The 20004-nt window shown below is 45.1% G+C and overlaps 1 protein-coding gene across 3 annotated transcripts in view; it reads left to right on the forward strand.

The window, feature by feature from the left end:
- The window catches only part of LOC126162718 (wiskott-Aldrich syndrome protein family member 3), a 262291-nt gene that overhangs the window by 116088 nt on the left and 126199 nt on the right, over positions 1 to 20004 (forward strand). For all 3 annotated transcript variants that reach the window (XM_049919378.1, XM_049919377.1, XM_049919379.1), the window contains exon 2: positions 2151 to 2216. The gene's annotated coding sequence lies outside the window, so the exon portion shown is untranslated. The remainder of the gene's footprint in view (positions 1 to 2150; positions 2217 to 20004) is intronic.

Genomic DNA, 20004 nt, shown 5'->3' on the forward strand with positions numbered 1-20004 from the left:
ATGGAAAAGTTCGTTTGCATTTTTGTAGCGACGAACACGCTGATGTTTCCTCAGTTTTTTGAGGGTAGCACAACATTTCATAGCTTATTATTGCACCGTGAGGGAGAACATGAAACAGAATAACCCCTTCAGTGTCCCAGAACACCGTCGCCGTACTTCAACGGATGAGGCTGTGGCTTTAAACTTTTCTTTGGTGAGTTGCAGTTTCGTGATGAACCATTGTTTCATTGTCTCCTGTAACGTTGTTCGACGGAAGTCATCACGGTGAGCCCCGTAACGCGCAAGCAGTTCCGCACAGATTGTCATTCGTTGTTCTTTATCCTCTTCTGTTACGCGACGAGGAACGCAGCGGGCGCACGCATTTGAGTTCCCTAACTGGTGGGAGACTGTGTCAGTACTACTGGCAGAGGCGTCTAGTTGTGCAGCGAGTTGGTTGCGATCCGTCGATCACCTCGAATGAGTGTGTCCGCACGTTCCAACATTGCAGGAGTCACAGCCGTGTGCCTTCAGTCGGTACGCGGGAGATCGGACAGGTTTGCGCGACCTTGTTGCAATGGTGACAGACGCCTTTCCCAACGACTCACTGTACTTTTGTTCACTGTCAGGTCTCCGTAGACATTCTGCAAGCGCCTATGAATATCTACGATGCTCTGGTTTTCCGCCAAAAGAAACTCGCTGACAGCTCTCTGCTTGGAACGTACCTCTGCTACAGGCCCATATTGAAGGCTACATACAGTGCCGCCACCTTTTGGTCCTTTGTGAAACAATAGAGGGATATTCCACTATGTTCCACAACAATTCCGAAATTTTTCAACCGAAATTGGCCGAGAAAAGAAATTTTGGATTACTTATTGAACGCTCCTCGTAACTGCTGTTTGTATAGAGCTTCCCACAGTTGCCCCTGAATAGTATCTTCTTAACATGTCACCCTAAATATATGTTTGTCTCCATTCTCGTTTTAGGAATTGGTAAAGCGTTTGCGCGATTGTGGGGGTTTGCTCCTCAGAATCGTAACTCCTACACGTCCATTACAGTACCCTTTGTGCGAAAGGCGAGTAAAAGACTTAAACAGACGGCAGCAGACAGTTGACCTCAAGAGCCGGTAGTAGAGACCTGGTTTGCGCCCTTGCGGTAGTGTTAACCGCATTGCTTCATCTTGTGTTTGATAGCTCGTGTGCTTCCCCGTTGGCGCATGACCGGATGTCAGCGGGAAGCGGCAACCTCAATATCTTGCCCAGTCAGTCGCACTGCAGAGGTTCTCCTCCACGTCTCCACTACCTGTGACCGGCCATTCATCTGTGCGGGAACACTTGGTCAAGGCCAGGCGACACATAAACAAGTCATACTTTATTGACGAATTCCCTGTGTTTAGGAGGAAACCCAGGCGGGCGGTCCGGGAAAAACCTAAACAATGTAACTGGTGCCACATAGCTCGGGGAAACTGAGGACGATCCCGAAGCACGACAAGGTCTGTTTCACACGAGTTCAAACTGAACCATTGAATTTACTGTGTGGGATTTAGCCATAAAGCGTAAAGCTGAACTTCTAACAACAGGCTTACTGTGTCTTGCACCCACAAGTCAGCCATGTCAGAATTAACTATTCTGCAATAAATATTGCTTCCGGATGACATGAGGCTTTTGCCTTCCGGGCTGGTAGGGTATCAGCATGAAGTACAAAGAACAGTAGCGTAGTTTGACGCAGTAGAGTTGAGCTTACAGTATAAAATATTTGATACTGAAAGTCCGAGGTTTCACCTAAGCTAACTCTTTTGTTTGTGTATATAGTTCTGCATTCAGCCTGACTGGGTCGCTGTGGTAAAAGTCAAACATCAGGCAAACTTTATTACTCATATGATACGTTTCTGAATTTATTCGTCATTAGGTATCCAGGAGCGATTTCTGCACGTAGATGTGGCGTTTTGAAGTTGTATGTGAAACATTCGCACAGTAGTCTGCAGCAATAGCTCCTCCATATCTGATGATGGATAAATACCGATACCCGTCATATGAGCAATAGTCATTCCTTGGCTGGTGTCTGACTTTCACAACTGGGGCCCAGTCGGCCTGAACACAGAGCAGGTTATTATAACAATGGTCGCCTGCCTCATGCATGACTGTCACATTTATATTATTTTGTTTGTGTTACAGGTACGAGAAACTGAATCCATGGACTGTACTACAGGCAGTGGACTTCGACAATGTTCTGGGTTGAGTGTAAGTACCGCACGTTTATCACTGAAAGATGCAGGAAGGGGAACGCAAATGGAAATTCCATTTCGTCTTAATCACACATAGCTGAACACCTGTTTCAACTTTAATCTTACAAGAGTAATGAAATGTACCCGAAAACAGCAGCGATGAGTAACGTAATAAAAAGCAACTGGCCCATGCTTGTACCAGTTTAGCAGTGCTATCCGTTTTCTTTCTTCGCCCTGCGGTGATATACAATCTTATCCGTTTCATATTTGTGGGTGTCTCACCATATAAGGTCACGAAAAAAATCGCAACACCAAGAATGAGTTATGTTAAATAAACGAAAATTGGTAGGCGTGTTTCTTCTTCCGAAAGATGTCTATTCAAATTTTGCGCCAGGCGCATAAGAGATCGGACTTCGTGAGTTCATATCAAGAAAGCCTTTAAGGCGGTAAAGATGCCATTATCAACGAAATACTTGGCAGGAATGTAGCCACTGTACAAGAGTAATGGTAGAGGTGGTCACGAGAATGTACTGTCGCAAGAAGACCAGCCTCCGGCCGGCCACGTGGCGTTACCGAGAGAGGAAAGACCATGGTGTTCGGCGCATAGCTGTGGTGCATTGCACTACATATACAGGAGCAATGTGAGCAGCAGTTGCCACCGCTGTGACGCAATGAACTGTTACAAATCGGTTTCTTTAAGGACAGCTCCTAGCCAGACGCCCTACAGCGTGCATTCCAATTACCCTAACGACCGCCGTTTGCGACTTCAGTTGTGTCAAGCGAGCGCTCATTAGATGGCAGGGTGGGGGTCGGTTGTGTTTTCTGATGAAAGCTGGTTCTTTCTTGCTGCCAGAGATGGCCCTGTGTTGGTTAGAGGGAAGACAGTTCAGGGACTGCAAATAACCTGTCTACGTGCTAGACGCACTGGACTTACACCTGGAATTATGTCTGGGGTGCAGTTTCGTATGATGGCAGAAGCACTCTCGTGATTATCCTAAGCACCGTGTCCGAAAATTTGTATGTCAGTCTGGTGATTCGACCTGTTGTGCGGCCATTCATGAATAGAATTCCACGGGGTATTTTCCAACGGAATAACGCTCGCCCACATACCGCTGTGTTAATGAAGCATGCTCTGCAGAGCATCAACATGTTACCTTGGCCTGCTTGATCACTAGATCTGTCTCCATCGAGCACATCTGGGACATCATCGGACGCCATTAACCATCCTCAAATTGACCGACCAACACACTGACATTCTGCGCCTGTACAACACAATCCATGCACGTTTGCATGCTTGCATTCAAGGTTATGGCGTTTGCACAGGTGATTAATGTACTTGCATTTCACATTTCCAATAGTATATCTCGAGGTTACATTAACCTGTGATCTTCCAGTGTCAGTAACTTAAATATTTTACGTAGACAAATGCATTCCCGAAATTTCATTACTCCACTTATTTTTTGGTGTTGCGATTCTTTTCCACCAGTGCATATAATAGATGGTTTCGCTTAAGGTGGCACGATATGCAAAACTTTCTACATGTATGCAAGATAATTTCAGCAGGCTAACCAATTCTGTGGACTGACCCTACGTCAGGATAAGCGTCACAGCAAATTCGCGTTTATTGTGAACCGGCGTTCATTAACTGAACACTTCATTTTATTAGTGGGTTGGGGGAGGGGGGCGTCCTTCTACCAAGAGGAAGGCCTCAGACACGACCAACTGATTCGGCTCATATTTGGCAATTGGTTTGTTGGCACAACACCCCCCACCGCCCCTCCGTTTTTCGGAAAACTACCCCTGAAGTTAATGACGCGCAATCGATTCACCTAAAAATAATGACGGACAAAAGACTCAGAATTGACGGGGTAGATAGATAATTAAAAACTGAACATTTTTGTCAACTTATATGGCTCCACAATCGCATATTTTCCAACAAATCGACGAAAGAAACCTTTTAGACTGCCGTTGTCTCCATACGATATGCGCCGTTAAATGAAATGACGCCAAGGCCCCTAAGCCAGCCTTGCTTTCGTTGAACAGCTATTACCGTACGGGTACAGAAACGGCAGTTGAAAAAGTTCCTCTCACAGATTTCTAGGAAAATATGCGTTTGCGGACTCCACATATGATGATGAAAAATGCTCAGTGGTCAGGTTTCAGTTATTTATCGATCCCGTCAGTTCTGAGTCTTTTGCCCGTCATAATTTTTAGGTGTAGTTTTTAGAAAACGAGGGTTGTTGAGCCAAAATAACTAGGACTTTCATTTTAGGTTGTGCACAGGCGACCTGTCAGATGTGCCGAATCATTTTTAGGCCGTACCTGAGAGGTCTTCCCCTTGTAAGTGAACTGAAATTCGTTCACGACGATGATTTGTTACCGTAAGTGCTTTGCCGTTTGCCCTGCTGTTTGCATACATTTTTGTTCGTCCGAATGGTCTATTCAAAACGATGTTGGCTTTAGACTTACGTGACCGGCAGAAAAATAAAGACAGGTCGCGATATAGACCTTCAGACAAACGTATGAATTGGAACACCTGTCAAATAACAATCTGCAGTTAAGTAGCTCTTGGCCTTGACGACTCTGTATCTGACTTGGTATAAGAGTCCTGTCATCCCCCTTCGCCCCGCTAATAACTAAAGCTTCTGTTTCGCAACAGCAATCCCGGTTACAGTGCAAAACTAGGGAACGAAACTCGAGTGAAAGTTACATTGACAACCTTTTAGAGGTAATTTATCGAAGAAACGACAATTTAAATAGAAATAAATTTCTAGTAAAACTTTTTAAATAAAGTATGAAATTATTTTTCTCTGCCCACAGAGGTTCTTTACCCTACACAGTCAGTCTTGAAAAATTTGTTCGTGTGAACTCTTAATAGCTATGACAATACTTGTAAGAATTAAAACTAAAAACGTGGGGTGCATGCAGTAGGTAATAGTTGGGTCAGTTATCTATTGCACGGACCTTATGTTTTTTTGTTGTAAAATTTAAATGTATTGTAATAGCTATTAAAAATTCACAAGCATGAATCTTCAGGATCATCTGTATGAGGCTAGGAGAAATTATTTCAGATTTTGTAGGCCAGTTTAAAAACACATTATATTAAGAACTTGTTTTTAATTAAATAATTACACACTAGCTTTTATCCGTAGCTTCGCTCGTATACTTGTATGCTACATACCTTGCACACATCTCCCCTTCATTTCCTCTTCCCCCCTCGAAACCTGGGTTCACTTCCACCAACCGGAAACGGAGAGGCGAACAAGGAATGACGCCATTAACCACTAAGTGATTTCCATATGTTTGGACCACTCAAAGACTTAGTGGGAGGAAAGAAGTTCCGTTCTGATGAAGAGGTACGCCACGCGGTGCATGAGTGGTTGCGCGGATTACCAGAAGAATTTTTTTTCTAAAGGAATTTTATGCACCTGGAGGACTTATGCGCTGGAGGACTTGCATTGAGCGTGGGGGAGATTATGTTGAAAAGTGATAGTTTTGTACCACTTCTGCACAATAAATAATATTTTAAAAAATATTTAAGATTTTCATTTGACTTACCCTCGTAAGAAAAAAAAGTCCATGACATCCTTTCTAATAGGTAAACGAATTTTGCGGATTTGGATGTAGATTAGATCAAAAATAAAAATGGTGTAGAGAAATAACCTAATAGCAAGGTTTGCACAAGACCCAATAGTTTTCTGTAAAAGAAACTGCTAACATAAACTGTGAAACAAGAAAAATATCATCAAGAAAAGAACACAGTTCTGTATGTATGTGCGACGTGGACAACGGAGAACGCAGAAATGAAACTACACTGCCTGTGGAAAAAATTAAGCACTCAGAAGAAATAGTCGGATTATCAGTGTAACTTCGTGCACACCATTGGCAAGTATAGATGTTTTCATTAAAATTCCCTGTGACAAACAGAACAGCCACCAGAGTTCACAGGTGTTGCATTGAGATCTGGTACGGTCTATAAGCGAGCGTGAACAGCGTCAAATGTTGAGTGCTCACTGTAAAGCATATGGAAAACTGCCTACTCCTGTGATACAACGTTATCAGCACCTGACACACGTTAAAAGGGGGCCTCATTGTGCGCCATTTGGCTGGCTTGTGTGATTGTGCAATATTCAGATTTGTGGAGCATTCGGATGTAACACTGGCCTGATATTGGAGCGCGTAGGAATGTGAGGATGGGCATGCTTTTCACCAGGATTCCGGTCGACCGCATCTGACCACGACAAAGGGAGGATCGCTGTATTGTATACTGAGGACATAAGCCCTTTTCATCTGTACCTTTCATCCGAGAACAAGTAATGGACACTCTGCAACACTGTGTCATCCTGCACCATTGGTCGGGTACTAGCAGCAGCCAGACTAGCGAATTCCGTCCCATGCGTTCGCTGCTGTCAACACCGACGGCTGCGTTTGGAGCGATGGCGTGAATGGGAAGCATGAACAGCTGAGGAATGGCATTGCATTGTTTTCAGCGAAGAATTGTGATTCTGTTGTTGCCACCTGAGAGTAAGGCGGCGACATTGAGAGACATCACATTCTTTGAATGTTTGGGAGAGGTATGGCGGTTTTACTCAGTCATGGTGTGGGGAGCCATCATGTTTGAGACATGTCAGAGCTGGTTGTGGTTGAGGGAATACTGATGGCTCAGCGCTATAACACGAACCTCCTGCATTCTCACTTGTTACCTCTCATTCGACAGTATCGTTCTACCATTGTTTAAGAGGTGTGTGTTTGTGTTTGTAGAGGTACTCCCGTGGTCAGCAAGATCCTCAGATCTGTCCCCGGTAGAACGTGTGTGACCGGCTAGGACATAAACTGCTATCCAGAACCAGTATCCAGTTGTAGGTCAGCTTGCCTCAGAAAAGGATACGACGACTCTGACACCCTTCCCAGCCCAGTCAGTGCATGCATCCAGGCCATAGGGGGTGCAACGTCAAACTGAAAAGTGGACTCGTAGTTCTGAGTTCTTTGTAAATTTGACACTCGTTTTTAATCACAAAACCACACACCCTCTCAACCCGTGAAGTTCCATTTCCTCCTTCGCTTCTGGACGCTTCATTTTTTGTCAGGCAATGCAGTAGAAGCGTTTGAAATTTGATGTTACAGTAGCCCTTTGATCAGATGGATTGGTCACACAGTGAATAAAGACGTCCGGCAACACGTCAGCGAGGGGAAAAATCCTAAATAAACAGCATAATGAATAGGAGATTGATTGGACGCATATTATGAGTCGTTGCTAAAAACTAGTTGAATGCTTGATGGAAGGAATAACCGCAGGGAAGGCCGCTAGATATTACTATATAAGACAGACCGTTGACGTAGTATGCGGCTGTTATCCCAAAAGGAAGTGGATAACTGGCAAGCACCAAATCAATCTTGGTGTTAATAACTGAAACAGCACAATCTCCAAACTCGCAGTGGCCGTCGGAACAGATGCCAAGCTAGTTTCGGATGCAGTTAAAAAATTGATAGGTTGGAGGTATGTGATCTGTATATCCAATGAGTACAGAAATACAAGTGCTTTAAGACAACGTATATGTTACCTGTTGCACAAGCGCACTCCAACGCCTCTCCCATCTCCCCATTCACCGCACTATTTTCGTATTGAGCACCTCATTTGTATTCTCGCAAGGGAAGTACATGAACTGGAGCGGCCAGAACCGTACGAAAATATGCTTAGTATATAAATCACTCATCCTAAAAACGGTGTTACGAGCCGTTCCCATGCAAAACTGCGCCTCTTACAGCGAGAGACATTTAAATGATCTATTAAAGCTCGAACGGAGAACTATGGTAAAGCGAAGAAACAGTCGATGTAGGAGGACCAAAAACACACATATTTCAGTGTTGTGACTTACTGCTCCATTTCCCTCTGCTTACAATAATTATGCTTTCCGGGCAAATACATTTTCTAACGACCTGATCATGGTAGTTGGAATAAGTTTATTGTTCAGATAGTATACAGCTGCGGAGCACCCAACAATGAAGGTAAAATGAAACAGACGGCGGGACGTGTTAGCTGCAGCGAAGCCTGTACACGAACGTTCTGTACGCATTCGACATTTCATGCAGTATAGGTATGAAAAGGTTGTTTTGAAACCAATTAATGCGACATTTCATGTTGGGCAACATGTCTCCAAGACACGATTAAGAGTGCTTACTACCATCGTGGACGAGCAGTTGGACGGCTTTACTGTGCCCAAGGTAATGGGTATGTCCACAAGTGTTAACTTGCGATTAAAAAAGACAGCTGAAGGTGGATATGCTATGGGAAAACATGTCCGCTGTCGTAGACGAACCATCACACCGCAAGAGGATAGATATGTAGCCCTAGCGGCGAAAAAAGGAGCAGGCATCTCACTCCTAGGGAGATCGCTTACAGACACTGCAAGCGTTGTGGTACTCTGGTCTCCCCAGAACTATTTCGCGGCGATTAAGTAAGGTTGGTTTGTATTGTTGCGGAACCGGTTTATAGTATTTCGTGACTTCAATTGCTTATAAATGATATTTCAGGTAGATCAAAAAATATAAAACTAGTTACCTATTGTCAGCGTAACAATTCGTTTGATCTCAAAAATGATTATCCCGGCTAATATTTGTCACTCTGCTAAAGAAATCTGCACTTGACGTTGTGTAGAAATGTTGTCTGTAAAATCGTGTGAGTGGCACTAAATTGCATATCATTTATCAGATTTTACACGACTGTTACTTAAGATGGAAGCACTTCTCAGTAGCAAAGGGAACATTGTCACAAAATACTACCCGCACACAACACTGACGTATGTCTCCTATTAAAGTATTTCATGTAAATCGTCCGAAATAAATAGGCTTCATACATCAGCAAATGAGAAATCGATATTACGTAACATGCTGTGAGCACTGTATTTAAGGACTGAATCTGAGCTGAATTCTGTATTTTAAAGTAGATTCGGGACCACCAGTGCACATTTACTTCCATTCATTTATATCTAACAACATTTATGTTTGTTAAAATTCTCGTTTGAAAACTGCCGTGGAGATGTTTTTGCTAAGATGGCAGCAGACAGACGATAGTCAATTTGTCTATTGTTATTCTCAATTTATTTTTATGTGAAGGTAATATATTGTGATAAAACTCTTTAAGTCTTTTATCTCTATTCATTAGCATTTAAAATCATTTTCAATGATAAATACCGTCACATTTTTTATACCAGCTACTAGTAAACTCCGCTGTAAGTTACTAGCGCTCCTAATTGCGGAGCTGAAAATTAACACTTAAAACCATTGATTAGATTGGATTACAATTGAAATAAATACAAATCCACGTCTAGAAAATAGCGACTCTATTTCTCAAATAATAATTAACAATATATAATTACAGGATTTCTTTTTACAGACCTCTCACGTCGGAACAGTTCATCGGTAAGCACAGGAAGAGCAACTGAACAAGTATCACAGATAACAAAAAAATTATAACTGTCGTTGTCCATGAGTGTAGTTCTCTGAAAATTTAATTCACACAGAAATTAAATTATTACTGAAATAATTAAATAATTATCGCTATTCTTACACGATACAGTCCTTTTATACGTTGTTGTTGTTGTTGCTGTTGTTGTCGTCTTCAGTCCTGAGACTGGTTTGATGCAGATCTCCATGCTACTCTATCCTGTGCAAGCTTCATCTCCCAGTACTTACTGCAACCTACATCCTTCTGAATCTGCTTAGTGTATTCATCTCTTGGTCTCCCTCTACGATTTTTACCCTCCACACTGCCCTCCAATGCTAAATTTGTGATCCCCTGATGCCTCAGAAAATGTCCTACCAACCGGTCCCTTCTTCTTGTCAAGTTGTGCCACAAACTCCTCTTCTCCCCAATTCTATTCAATACCTCCTCATTAGTTATGTAATCTATCCATCTAATCTTCAGCATTCTTCTGTAGCCCCACATTTCGAAAGCTTCTATTCTCTTCTTGTCCAAACTATTTATCGTCCATGTTTCACTTCCATACATGGCTACACTCCAAACAAATACTTTCAGAAACGACTTCCTGACACTTAAATCTATACTCGATGTTAACAAATTTCTCTTCTTCAGAAACACTTTCCTTGCCATTGCTAGTCTAAATTTTATATCCTCTCTACTTCGACCATCATCAGTTATTTTGCTCCCCAAATAGCAAAACTCCTTTACTACTTTGTGTCATTTCCTAATCTAATTCCCTCAGCATCACCCGACTTAATTCGACTACATTCCATTATCCTTGTTTTGCTTTTGTTGTTCATCTTATATCCTCCTTTCAAGACATTGTCCATTCCGTTCAACTGCTCTTCCAAGTCCTTTGCTGTCTGACAGAATTACAATGTCATCGGCAAACCTCAAAGTATTTATTTCTTCTCCATAGGTTTTACTACCTACACCACATTTTTCTTTTGTTTCATTTACTGTTTGCTCAATATACAGATTGAATAACTTTGGCGAGAGGCTACAACCCTGTCTCACTCCCTTCCCAACCACTGCTTCCCTTTCATGTCCCTCGACTCTTATTACTGCCACCTGGTTTCTGTACAAATTGTAAATAGCCTTTCGCTCCCTGTATTTTACCCCTGCAACTTTTAGAATGTGAGAGTATTCCAGTCAACATTGTCAAAAGCTTTCTGTAAGTCTACAAATGCTAGAAACGTAGGTTTACCTTTCCTTAATCTTTCTTCCAAGATAAGTCGTAGGGTCAGTATTGCCTCACGTGTTCCAACATATCTACGGAATCCAAACTGATCTTCCCCGAGGTCGGCTTCTACCAGTTTTTCCATTCGTCTGTAAAGAATTCGTGTCAGTATTTTGCAGCTGTGACTTATTAAACTGATAGTTCGGTAATTTTCACATCTGTCAACACCTGCTTTCTTTGGGATTGGAATTATTATATTCTTCTTGAAGTCTGAGGGTATTTCGCCTGTCTCATACATCTTGCACACCAGATGGTAGAGTTTTGTCATGACTGACTCTCCCGAGGCCATCAGTAGTTCAAATGGAATGTTGTCTACTCCTGGGGCCTTGTTTCGACTTAGGTCTTTCAGAGCTCTGTCAAACTCATCACGCAGTACCTTTTATACGTAGTATTGATAATATTTGTTGAAGTTTCTTCACTTAGTTCATTTTAAGATCTTGTGGCTAGAACATAGTGGCGTGGATATTACAGTATGTTCGGAAGCTTGTTAATTGCATCCTACTTCAACCTCGCCATCGTCGAGAAAGAAGTCATTGGTGTAGGGAGCACCTTGCTTGGTTCAGTAATAGTGGTCCAGCGTGATGTTCCCCTGCGGACTCCCTTCTCTATGGAAAGTTAATCTGCCCTACATTGGGCGTGGAGAGAGAGGAAAAAAGTTAAACCCTACAGAATGTTCATGAACGTCATCGGTATGGCCTGAGCGCCCACACGGCAGGCATTATGCTCAGTGGCCAAATACCACTTCATAGCTTTGCGCGAGGTACCGTTACATCACAGCAGTAGTGCAATATTGTGGATGATGTCCGTCTTTTAAGGGGTGCGGTAGGTCCCGACTTCACCTTTATTCTCTTTATGGACGACAGTGCCGGCCCACACAGGTTCGCTGAGGTGTCACACACTGGAAAGTGAAGATATTGAACGTGTGGAGTGGGCTGCGTACTACCCTGACATAAGCCCTATGGAGCATGCCGGCGATCGTCTTGGCAAACGTGTTTCTCAACGAACACCCCCTCCCCGAACCGTGCAAGAGCGGAAAACCACATTGAGAGAGCCGTGGGACAATTCCCTCCAAGGACTCCGTCCCATTTTTCGTTATAAACATACCATTTCGATTCTGTTAATTATCTATTGTTTCACGTCGTCCATCATTGCATATAATTGTTCCTGTCCAACAATGCGTCGGTTCCTGAGCAATTGTCAAGCAGTGTAATATAAGTGGGATTTTATTCACTTAGAACTTTAACTGAATTCTTTTCATTTTATGTTGTAGTTCCATTATTTTCACCGGTGTTTAATGTCTACAGTAATATTAACAGTAGTTGCTATTAATGTGATTTACAGCATTGTATGTAATATAAAACAGTGTGGTATCATAGGTATTGAATAAGTACGGCCTGCCCCCCAGGGGGTCCACAACTTTTTTGTGGATACGTGCGTAGCGAGCACGGGACCCCGAGCTAATGTGGCCTACCTTCCCTTTCCGCATCCTTCCCCATCCCCCATCTTCGCCCCTCCTCCCCTCACCTCTGGCTCTTTCCCTCTCTTTCTCCACATCTGGGAGTATGGTTTGTGCCTACGTCCGGAGACGGACGCTCGTAAATGTAACGCATTCTTCGCCTTCTTTGCTTGTATGTCTTCTTCCTTCCTTTGTCCTTCTCTTTTCCATACCTCTTCTCCTTACCCTTTTCTCCGCTGCGGCGTTTGAGACCTCTCTTCTTTCCTTTCCCTTTCTCTTTCTTCCTCCCTGTGCGTGTCTGAAGGCCGACCCACGTATTTTTGTGCGTAGCCGGTGACGGGGTAACGCGTAATTCCCCGCCCCGGGTAGACAGGTAGGACACGTACGTACCCCCTGGTAACGGCCAGTCCCAGGGAGGGGTGATTACCCGAGCTGATACCTTCCGAAAGTGCCGATTGGTCCCTCCGTCCGTTTGTCGGGAGGTGTGACCTGAGGTGTGAACAATCACCTAAGGCGGGAGTGCCCTCAGAGAGGGCCCCCACAAGGGAGGAGCGCGCCATCGGAGACGCCGGTAATCATGGGGGATTCTTCCGCAATGGTTTCCTCACCTTCCACTATGTCTGCTCACAAGCGTAAGTTCACTGAGTATCAGCCACAGACAGTTCTTCCATCGTTGCCACAGTTCCTTGTTGTTTCGCGGTCTGACGAAGGTCACGACTTCTCCACGGTCAACCCTTTCATTATTCAGAAAGGTGTCGACGCAATTGCAGGTCCTGTAAAGTCTTGTTCCAGATTACGGAATGGCGCCCTGTTGTTAGAAACAGTCAGTGCCCTCCAGGCACAAAAATTGCTGCGTACTTCACTGCTCCACACCTTCCCTGTCCGGGTTGAAGCGCACCGCACTTTAAATTCCTCGCGTGGAGTCGTATATACACGCTCCCTCGATGGATTGTCTGACGAAGAAATTCAGCACTACCTATCTGACCAGGGCGTAACGGCTGTTCATAGAGTTATGAAAAGGGTTGACACGAACATCATTCCAACCCGCACTGTCTTCTTGATATTTGACGAAGTTCATCTCCCATCGAAAATCAAAGCAGGCTATGAGATACTTTCCGTTCGCCCTTACGTCCCAAACCCTACGCGTTGTTATCGGTGTCAGCGGTTCAATCACACCAGCCAGTCCTGTTCCAATCCGGCCAAATGTGTTGTGTGGCAAGGATGCCCATGAGGGCGCTTGTCCACCTCCATCCCCTCGCTGCATCAACTGTATGGGTGACCACGCTGCTTCCTCTCGAGGTTGCCCCGTATTTAAGGACGAAAAGCTCATCCAGGAAATCAGAGTGAAGGAAAAGGTGTCGACCTTTGCTGCTCGAAAATTGTTCGCCAGTCAACCCACAGTGCCTCAGACAGGAAAATACAGCACTGTCCTTGCTTCTCCTCGGCCAACAAAGGAGGCGGCCACGCAGACTTGCGACCTCACCTTTAGTGCCACGATCGTCAGATCGGCCAGCGCAAAGATCGCCCGTTCAACCTTACCACTTTCGCCTGCCCACTCTATGGCTCACCCTTCATCGGGTTCTGCTAAGTCTCGAGCCCAAAAGTCAGACACCAAGACTTCGAAAAAAGAGCACACTCGTGAAGATTTTTTACGTACCCCAACTTCACAACCATCGGTTCCTCCATCTAAACATCATATTTCTAAGAAGGCTACAAAGAAACCCAGTTCATCTCCTTCTCCGCCAAGGCGTGTCCCATCTACAGCACCACCTGGCGGAAATCGCCCTCGGCCGTCTTCTGTGTCGCCAAGGCGCACTGCTGGCGGCCGACCAACCGGCCGATCGCTGGTGGCGGGAGCTGCTCCTGAACATCCTATGGATCAGGATCTTCTGCCTTCGGCTGAATGCCATTCCATGCTGTCGGTTGCAAGCTCTGAGCAGTCGTTGAGTTGACAGCACCCTTGGTCACATTCCTCCATTTTCTGTTTACCCTATGTCTATTGTCCACTGGAATATCCGCGGCATTCGAGCCAATCGGGATGAATTGTCGATTCTCTTACGATCCTACTCGCCGGTCATCTTCTGTCTTCAGGAAACAAAGCTGCGTCCCCATGACCGCTTTGTTCTCCCTCATTTTCAGTCTGTCCGATATGATCTCCCCTCTGTTGAAGGCACTCCAGCCCATGGAGGACCCATGATTCTTCTCCATGATACTCTCCATTATCACCCAATCCACTTAAACACTTCCTTCCAAGCTGTCGCCGTCTTTCTTTCCCTTTCTGGATACACGTTCTCTCTTTGTACTGTATACATTCCATCGTCCACACCCATGGCACGAGCTGATCTCCTTCATCTTCTTGGTCAGCTTCCACCCCTCTATTTGCTGCTTGGGGACTTCAATGCCCACCACCCGCTTTGGGGATCTCCACATCCTTGTCCACGTGGCTCACTCTTGCTAGACGTCTTCCACCAAGCAGATCTAGTTTGCCTCAACACTGGGGTCCCTACATTTTTGTCTGCCTCCACGACAAATTTATCTCATTTGGACCTTGCGGTCGGTACTGTTCCGCTAACTCGGCGCTTCGAATGGTTCGCTCTTGATGATACACACTCGAGTGACCACTTTCCATGTGTCCTTAGACTGCAGCCTCAACTGCCATATATGCGCCCGCGACGCTGGAAGTTTGCCCAATCCGATTGGACACTTTTTACGTCTCTAGCGACATTCGATGACCGTCACTTTCCTAGCGTCGACGATGAGGTCACTCATATTACAGACGTTATTCTTACAGCTGCGGAACGTTCAATACCACGCACCTCCGAATTGTCCAGGCGCCCCCCAGTTCCTCGGTGGAACGAGGCATGCCGTGACGCAGTACGTGATCGGCGACGTACTCTTCGCGTTTTCCGCCACCATCCTACTTTGGCCAACTGTATCCGCTATAAGCAGTTCCGAGCGCGATGCCGTCGTGTCATCCGCGATAGCAAGAAGGCAAGCTGGAAATTCTTTATTAGCTCATTTAACACCTTCACTCCCTCCTCGGAAGTTTGGAGTCGGCTTCGACGGTTCTCAGGCGCGCCTAGTTTCTCCCCGGTCTCTGGGCTCACTGTCGCGCATGATACATTAGTGGACCCCGTCGCAATTTCTAACTCATTGGGTCAGCACTTTGCTGAGATTTCGAGCTCTTCAAATTACCCGCCAGCGTTTCTCCCGAAGAAACGTGCAGCGGAAGTGCAACATCTTGCTTTCTCATGTCAAAATCGCAAACTTACAATACTGTTTTCTCCATGCGGGAACTCCAACATGCACTCGCTTCTTCTCGCTCCTCCGCCCCAGGACCGGATGGTATCCACGTCCAAATGTTGCTGCATTTATCAACACATAGTCTGCGTTACCTCCTTCGCCTTTATAATCGAATTTGGACCGACAGTGCTTTTCTCAGACGATGGCGGGAAGCTATCGTCGTTCCTGTTCCGAAATCTGGAAAGGACAAACATCTCCCCTCTAGCTATCGCCCCATTTCTCTCACGAGTAGTGTCTGTAAGGGTTTGGAGCGTATGGTGAATTACCGTTTAGCTTGGTGGCTGGAATCCCGCAGTCTTTTGACACCTGCCCAATGCAGATTCCGAAAGCATCGTTCTGCAGTTGACCATCTTGTTGCTCTCTCCACTTATATCATGAACAATTTTCTCCGGAAACGCCAAACAGTAGCAATATTTTTTGATCTGGAAAGAGCATACGATACCTGTTGGAGGACAGGTATCCTCCGCACACTATTCTCTTGGGGCTTTCGAGGTCGGCTGCCCCTTTTTCTTCGCGAATTTATGGCAGAGCGCACATTTAGGGTGCGGGTGAACACTACTCTCTCCCGTACTTTCTCCCAAGAAAACGGGGTACCCCAGGGCTCCGTGCTGAGTGTTGTACTGTTTGCCATTGCCATAAATCCAATTATGGATTGTCTCCTTCCTGATGTCTCGGGCTCCCTCTTTGTGGGCGATTTTGCGATCTACTACAGCTCTCAACGGACCAGCCTTCTTGAACGACGTCTTCAAGGATGTCTCGATCGCCTCCACTCTTGGAGCGTCGAAACCGGGTTCCGTTTTTCTCCCAGTAAGACAGTTTGTGTCAGTTTTTGGCGACGTAAGGAGTTTCTTCCACCCTCCTTACATCTAGGACCTGTCAACCTTCCGTTTTCGGACGTCGCTAAATTCTTGGGTCTTATGTTTGACAGAAAACTGTGCTGGTCCTCCCACGTTTCCTATCTTTCGGCTCGCTGTCTGCGATCCCACAACACCCTCCGTGTCCTGAATGGTACCTCCTGGGGAGCAGACCGAGTGGTCCTTCTCCGCCTCTATCGCGCCTTAGTGCGCTGGAAATTGGACTATGGAAGCATAGTCTACTCCTCTGCTCGGCCGTCTATTCTTCGGCGTCTCGACTCTATCCACCACCGTGGATTACGTTTAGTGTCTGGAGCTTTTTACACCAGCCCTGTGGAAAGCCTTTATGCTGAGACTGCTGAACCTCCGCTGTCCAATCGGCGAGCAGTCCTTCTGAGTCGTTATGCTAGCCATCTGTCTTCCATGCCTGCTAATCCAGCCCATGGCATTTTTTCGACGCCTCCTTTGATGTAGGGTACGCAGGCCGCCCCTCCTCCCTACTACCACCGGGAGTCCGCTTCCGTCAACTGCTCCGTTCTCTTTCCTTCCGCTTTCCTAAAACCTTCTTGACAACTTGGGGTACAGCACCGCCTTGGCTCCGTCCCCGGATCTGCCTGCTCCGTGACCTTTGTCGATTTCCCAAGGATGGTACCCCTTCACTTGTTTATCGTCGGGCATTTGCTGCTCTATGTGCACAAATGAAGGAAGCCACATTTATTTACACAGATGGCTCGAAAACATCGTTAGGTGTAGAGAGTGCCTATATTGTTGGCGACACCCCAAATCACTTTCGGCTTCCCGACCAGTGTTCGGTTTATACTGCGGAGCTTTACGCTGTTCTCCAGGCTGTCCACTACATCCGCCGCCATCAGCGGATACAGTACGTTATCTGCTCAGATTCTCTCAGCTCTCTCCTCAGTCTCCAAGCTCTTTACCCTGTGCACCCTCTGGTCCACCGGATTCAGGACTGTCTGCGCTTGCTCCACCTGGGGGCGTCTCGGTGGCGTTCCTCTGGCTCCCGGGACACGTTGGTATCTGTGGAAATGAAGCGGCTGATACAGCAGCCAAGGCTGCAGTCTCTCTTCTTCGGCCAGCTATTCAATCGCTTCCCTCGCCGATCTACGGAGCGTTTTATCTCGTCGTGTTGTTCTTTTATGGCACGCACATTGGTCAACACTTCCCCATAATAAATTGCGGAACGTGAAAGCTCTTCCTTGTGCTTGGACCTCTTCCTCCCGAACGCGTCGTCAGGAGGAGGTAATTTTAACTAGACTCCGGATAGGGCACTGTCTTTTTAGCCATCGACATCTTTTAAGCGGCGATCCTCCCCCACTCTGTCCCCACTGCTCTCAGCTGTGGACGGTAAGACACCTTTTAATTGAGTGCCCCTATTTTAATCCGTTACGCTCCCGTCTACAGCTGTCGCCTGATATATCGTCGATTTTAGCAGATGACACGCGCTCAGCCGATCGCGTTCTCGCGTTTATTAGTGCCAGTGAAATGACGTCAATCATTTGAAGCTTTTTTGGGGACAATAAACCCCTTCTGTAGAGGATTTTTAAGCCTTCCTTCAGTTTTTAGTTTCTCCAATTTTCTGACTTTCGTTCCCATTGCTGCTGGTTTCCATTTTTGGTCTTTTACTGTTTCTTAAGTCCTGGGCCGGGCGCTAATGACCATAGCAGTTTTGCGTCCTAAAACCAAAACAAAAAAAGAGTACGGCCTGTTTAGAGTGTCAAGATAACAGGTCTAAAATTCATGGCACTTGAATTAAACTATTCAGATAGCGTAATTATTTTAAGATGAGCAAAATATAGGAGTAAGTCACGACATTGAAATATGTTTTTTGGTCATGTTATGCCGATATTTTCTTTTCTTCGTATCACCCAAGTTGAGGAACTTGAATAGGTGTGGGGTCGTAAGACACAATTTTGTATGTGAATAGCTCGTATAACGGTTTTTCGGATGAGAAAATTTTCGTGCCGTTCTAAGCGTGCCAGGTAACGCGCTTCCCTTGTCAGATGCACAACAGCCGGGCGAGACACGTGACGTGGAGTCGCTGAGCTGGCGCTGTTTCCGCTGGCTGCGCGGGGCAGACCAGTCCTCTGGCTTCCTCATCTGGCGGCCTTCGCCGCTTCCGCTCCGGGTTCATCGGCGGACGACGATTATGTTTTTCAACACTCTAGCAATGAACATATGCGAAAAACTAAAACTGTTTTGTCATACCGGGACTCCAACCCGGACCATTGACTTTCTTTACTTGTATCAAGCATTCGTAATGTTACAATTTCAGGAGGACAGTAGATTTAATATCAAAGTATTTTTCTGATATTTTGGCTCCTGTCGGGTGTTTTGGCGATGATTACCCAACAAATTCCATAACGTGAGCATGTACCTAAAATTTGCCATAAAGTGCAATTTGTCTCTGAATAACAGCCACTATGAAATAAGAGCACCCTATATTCCCGAGGCTTTGCTGAATAATGCCTTACTACAGTTTACAATCGTTGGATTTTCGGCATAGTGCATCTGAAAAATGTTAGGTACACTAAATGCCTTCCATATTTATTTCCAGAAACCCTATCAGTGGCTTGAAATTACATAACAGATCTGATTATTTAAGTAATCTGTTGCACGTGTGTGTTCATTTTTAGGTTAAAAATATTATGTAAGATTTGCTAAATTTACCAAAAAGAGGAATCGCATTTAGTTTTTTTACTTCAGTACATTTACACTGGCAGTTTTTTCTTGGATCGTAGGACTGCTGACGATTTGTTTCACTAGAGTATACGAGACACCACAAATACCAATCTTAGGTGGATGTAGGTAGCTCCCCCACCCTTTCTGCATTTTTAATGGTTTGGGGTTCGATACATGTACACAATATGCACAGAAATACTAGTCGATGATTTGTCTAGTATGTAATACAGCTTTTCTCAATTTATGTCGCAGTTTATATATAAAGAAAAATGCGGTTAATATGCTTCGAATAACGTATTAACAATGGTAGGTTACGCTAACTTGCAACCAGTCACCCTCCGAATTGACTTACACCTTGGTCTGCGCTGCAGATCACTGTTATACAAACAGTGATTTCAGTCTCAGCATTATGCAACGGCGTTTCAACTACAAATGCATTTTTTTAATTTTTATCCGTACTTGTTCGTGCGCTGAGAGTTCACATATCCAGACAGGCTAAAACAAGCATCTAAAGACGAAATGAATGCAGGGAGGTTCCAAATATCCCAATACTAATTCGGACTGAACACGTAAAAATGTGTGTGGCAAGTCTTATGTTAAGCAGAACAGAAAAGTGGGAGACCAAAGATGAAGATCCTTTTCAATAATATTCAGACACGGCTATCTATGTGTTCTCGCTCGCAGCGTCGTGATTTTGTCGGGCTTCCCTGCAGGCTAGCTTTTACTTCGCCAGATTTTTTTTTTTTTTTTTCTGGTATTGGGACTGGTTGCACA

The sequence above is a fragment of the Schistocerca cancellata genome, chromosome 2 (assembly GCF_023864275.1).
Source record: "Schistocerca cancellata isolate TAMUIC-IGC-003103 chromosome 2, iqSchCanc2.1, whole genome shotgun sequence".
Lineage (NCBI taxonomy): Eukaryota > Metazoa > Arthropoda > Insecta > Orthoptera > Acrididae > Schistocerca > Schistocerca cancellata.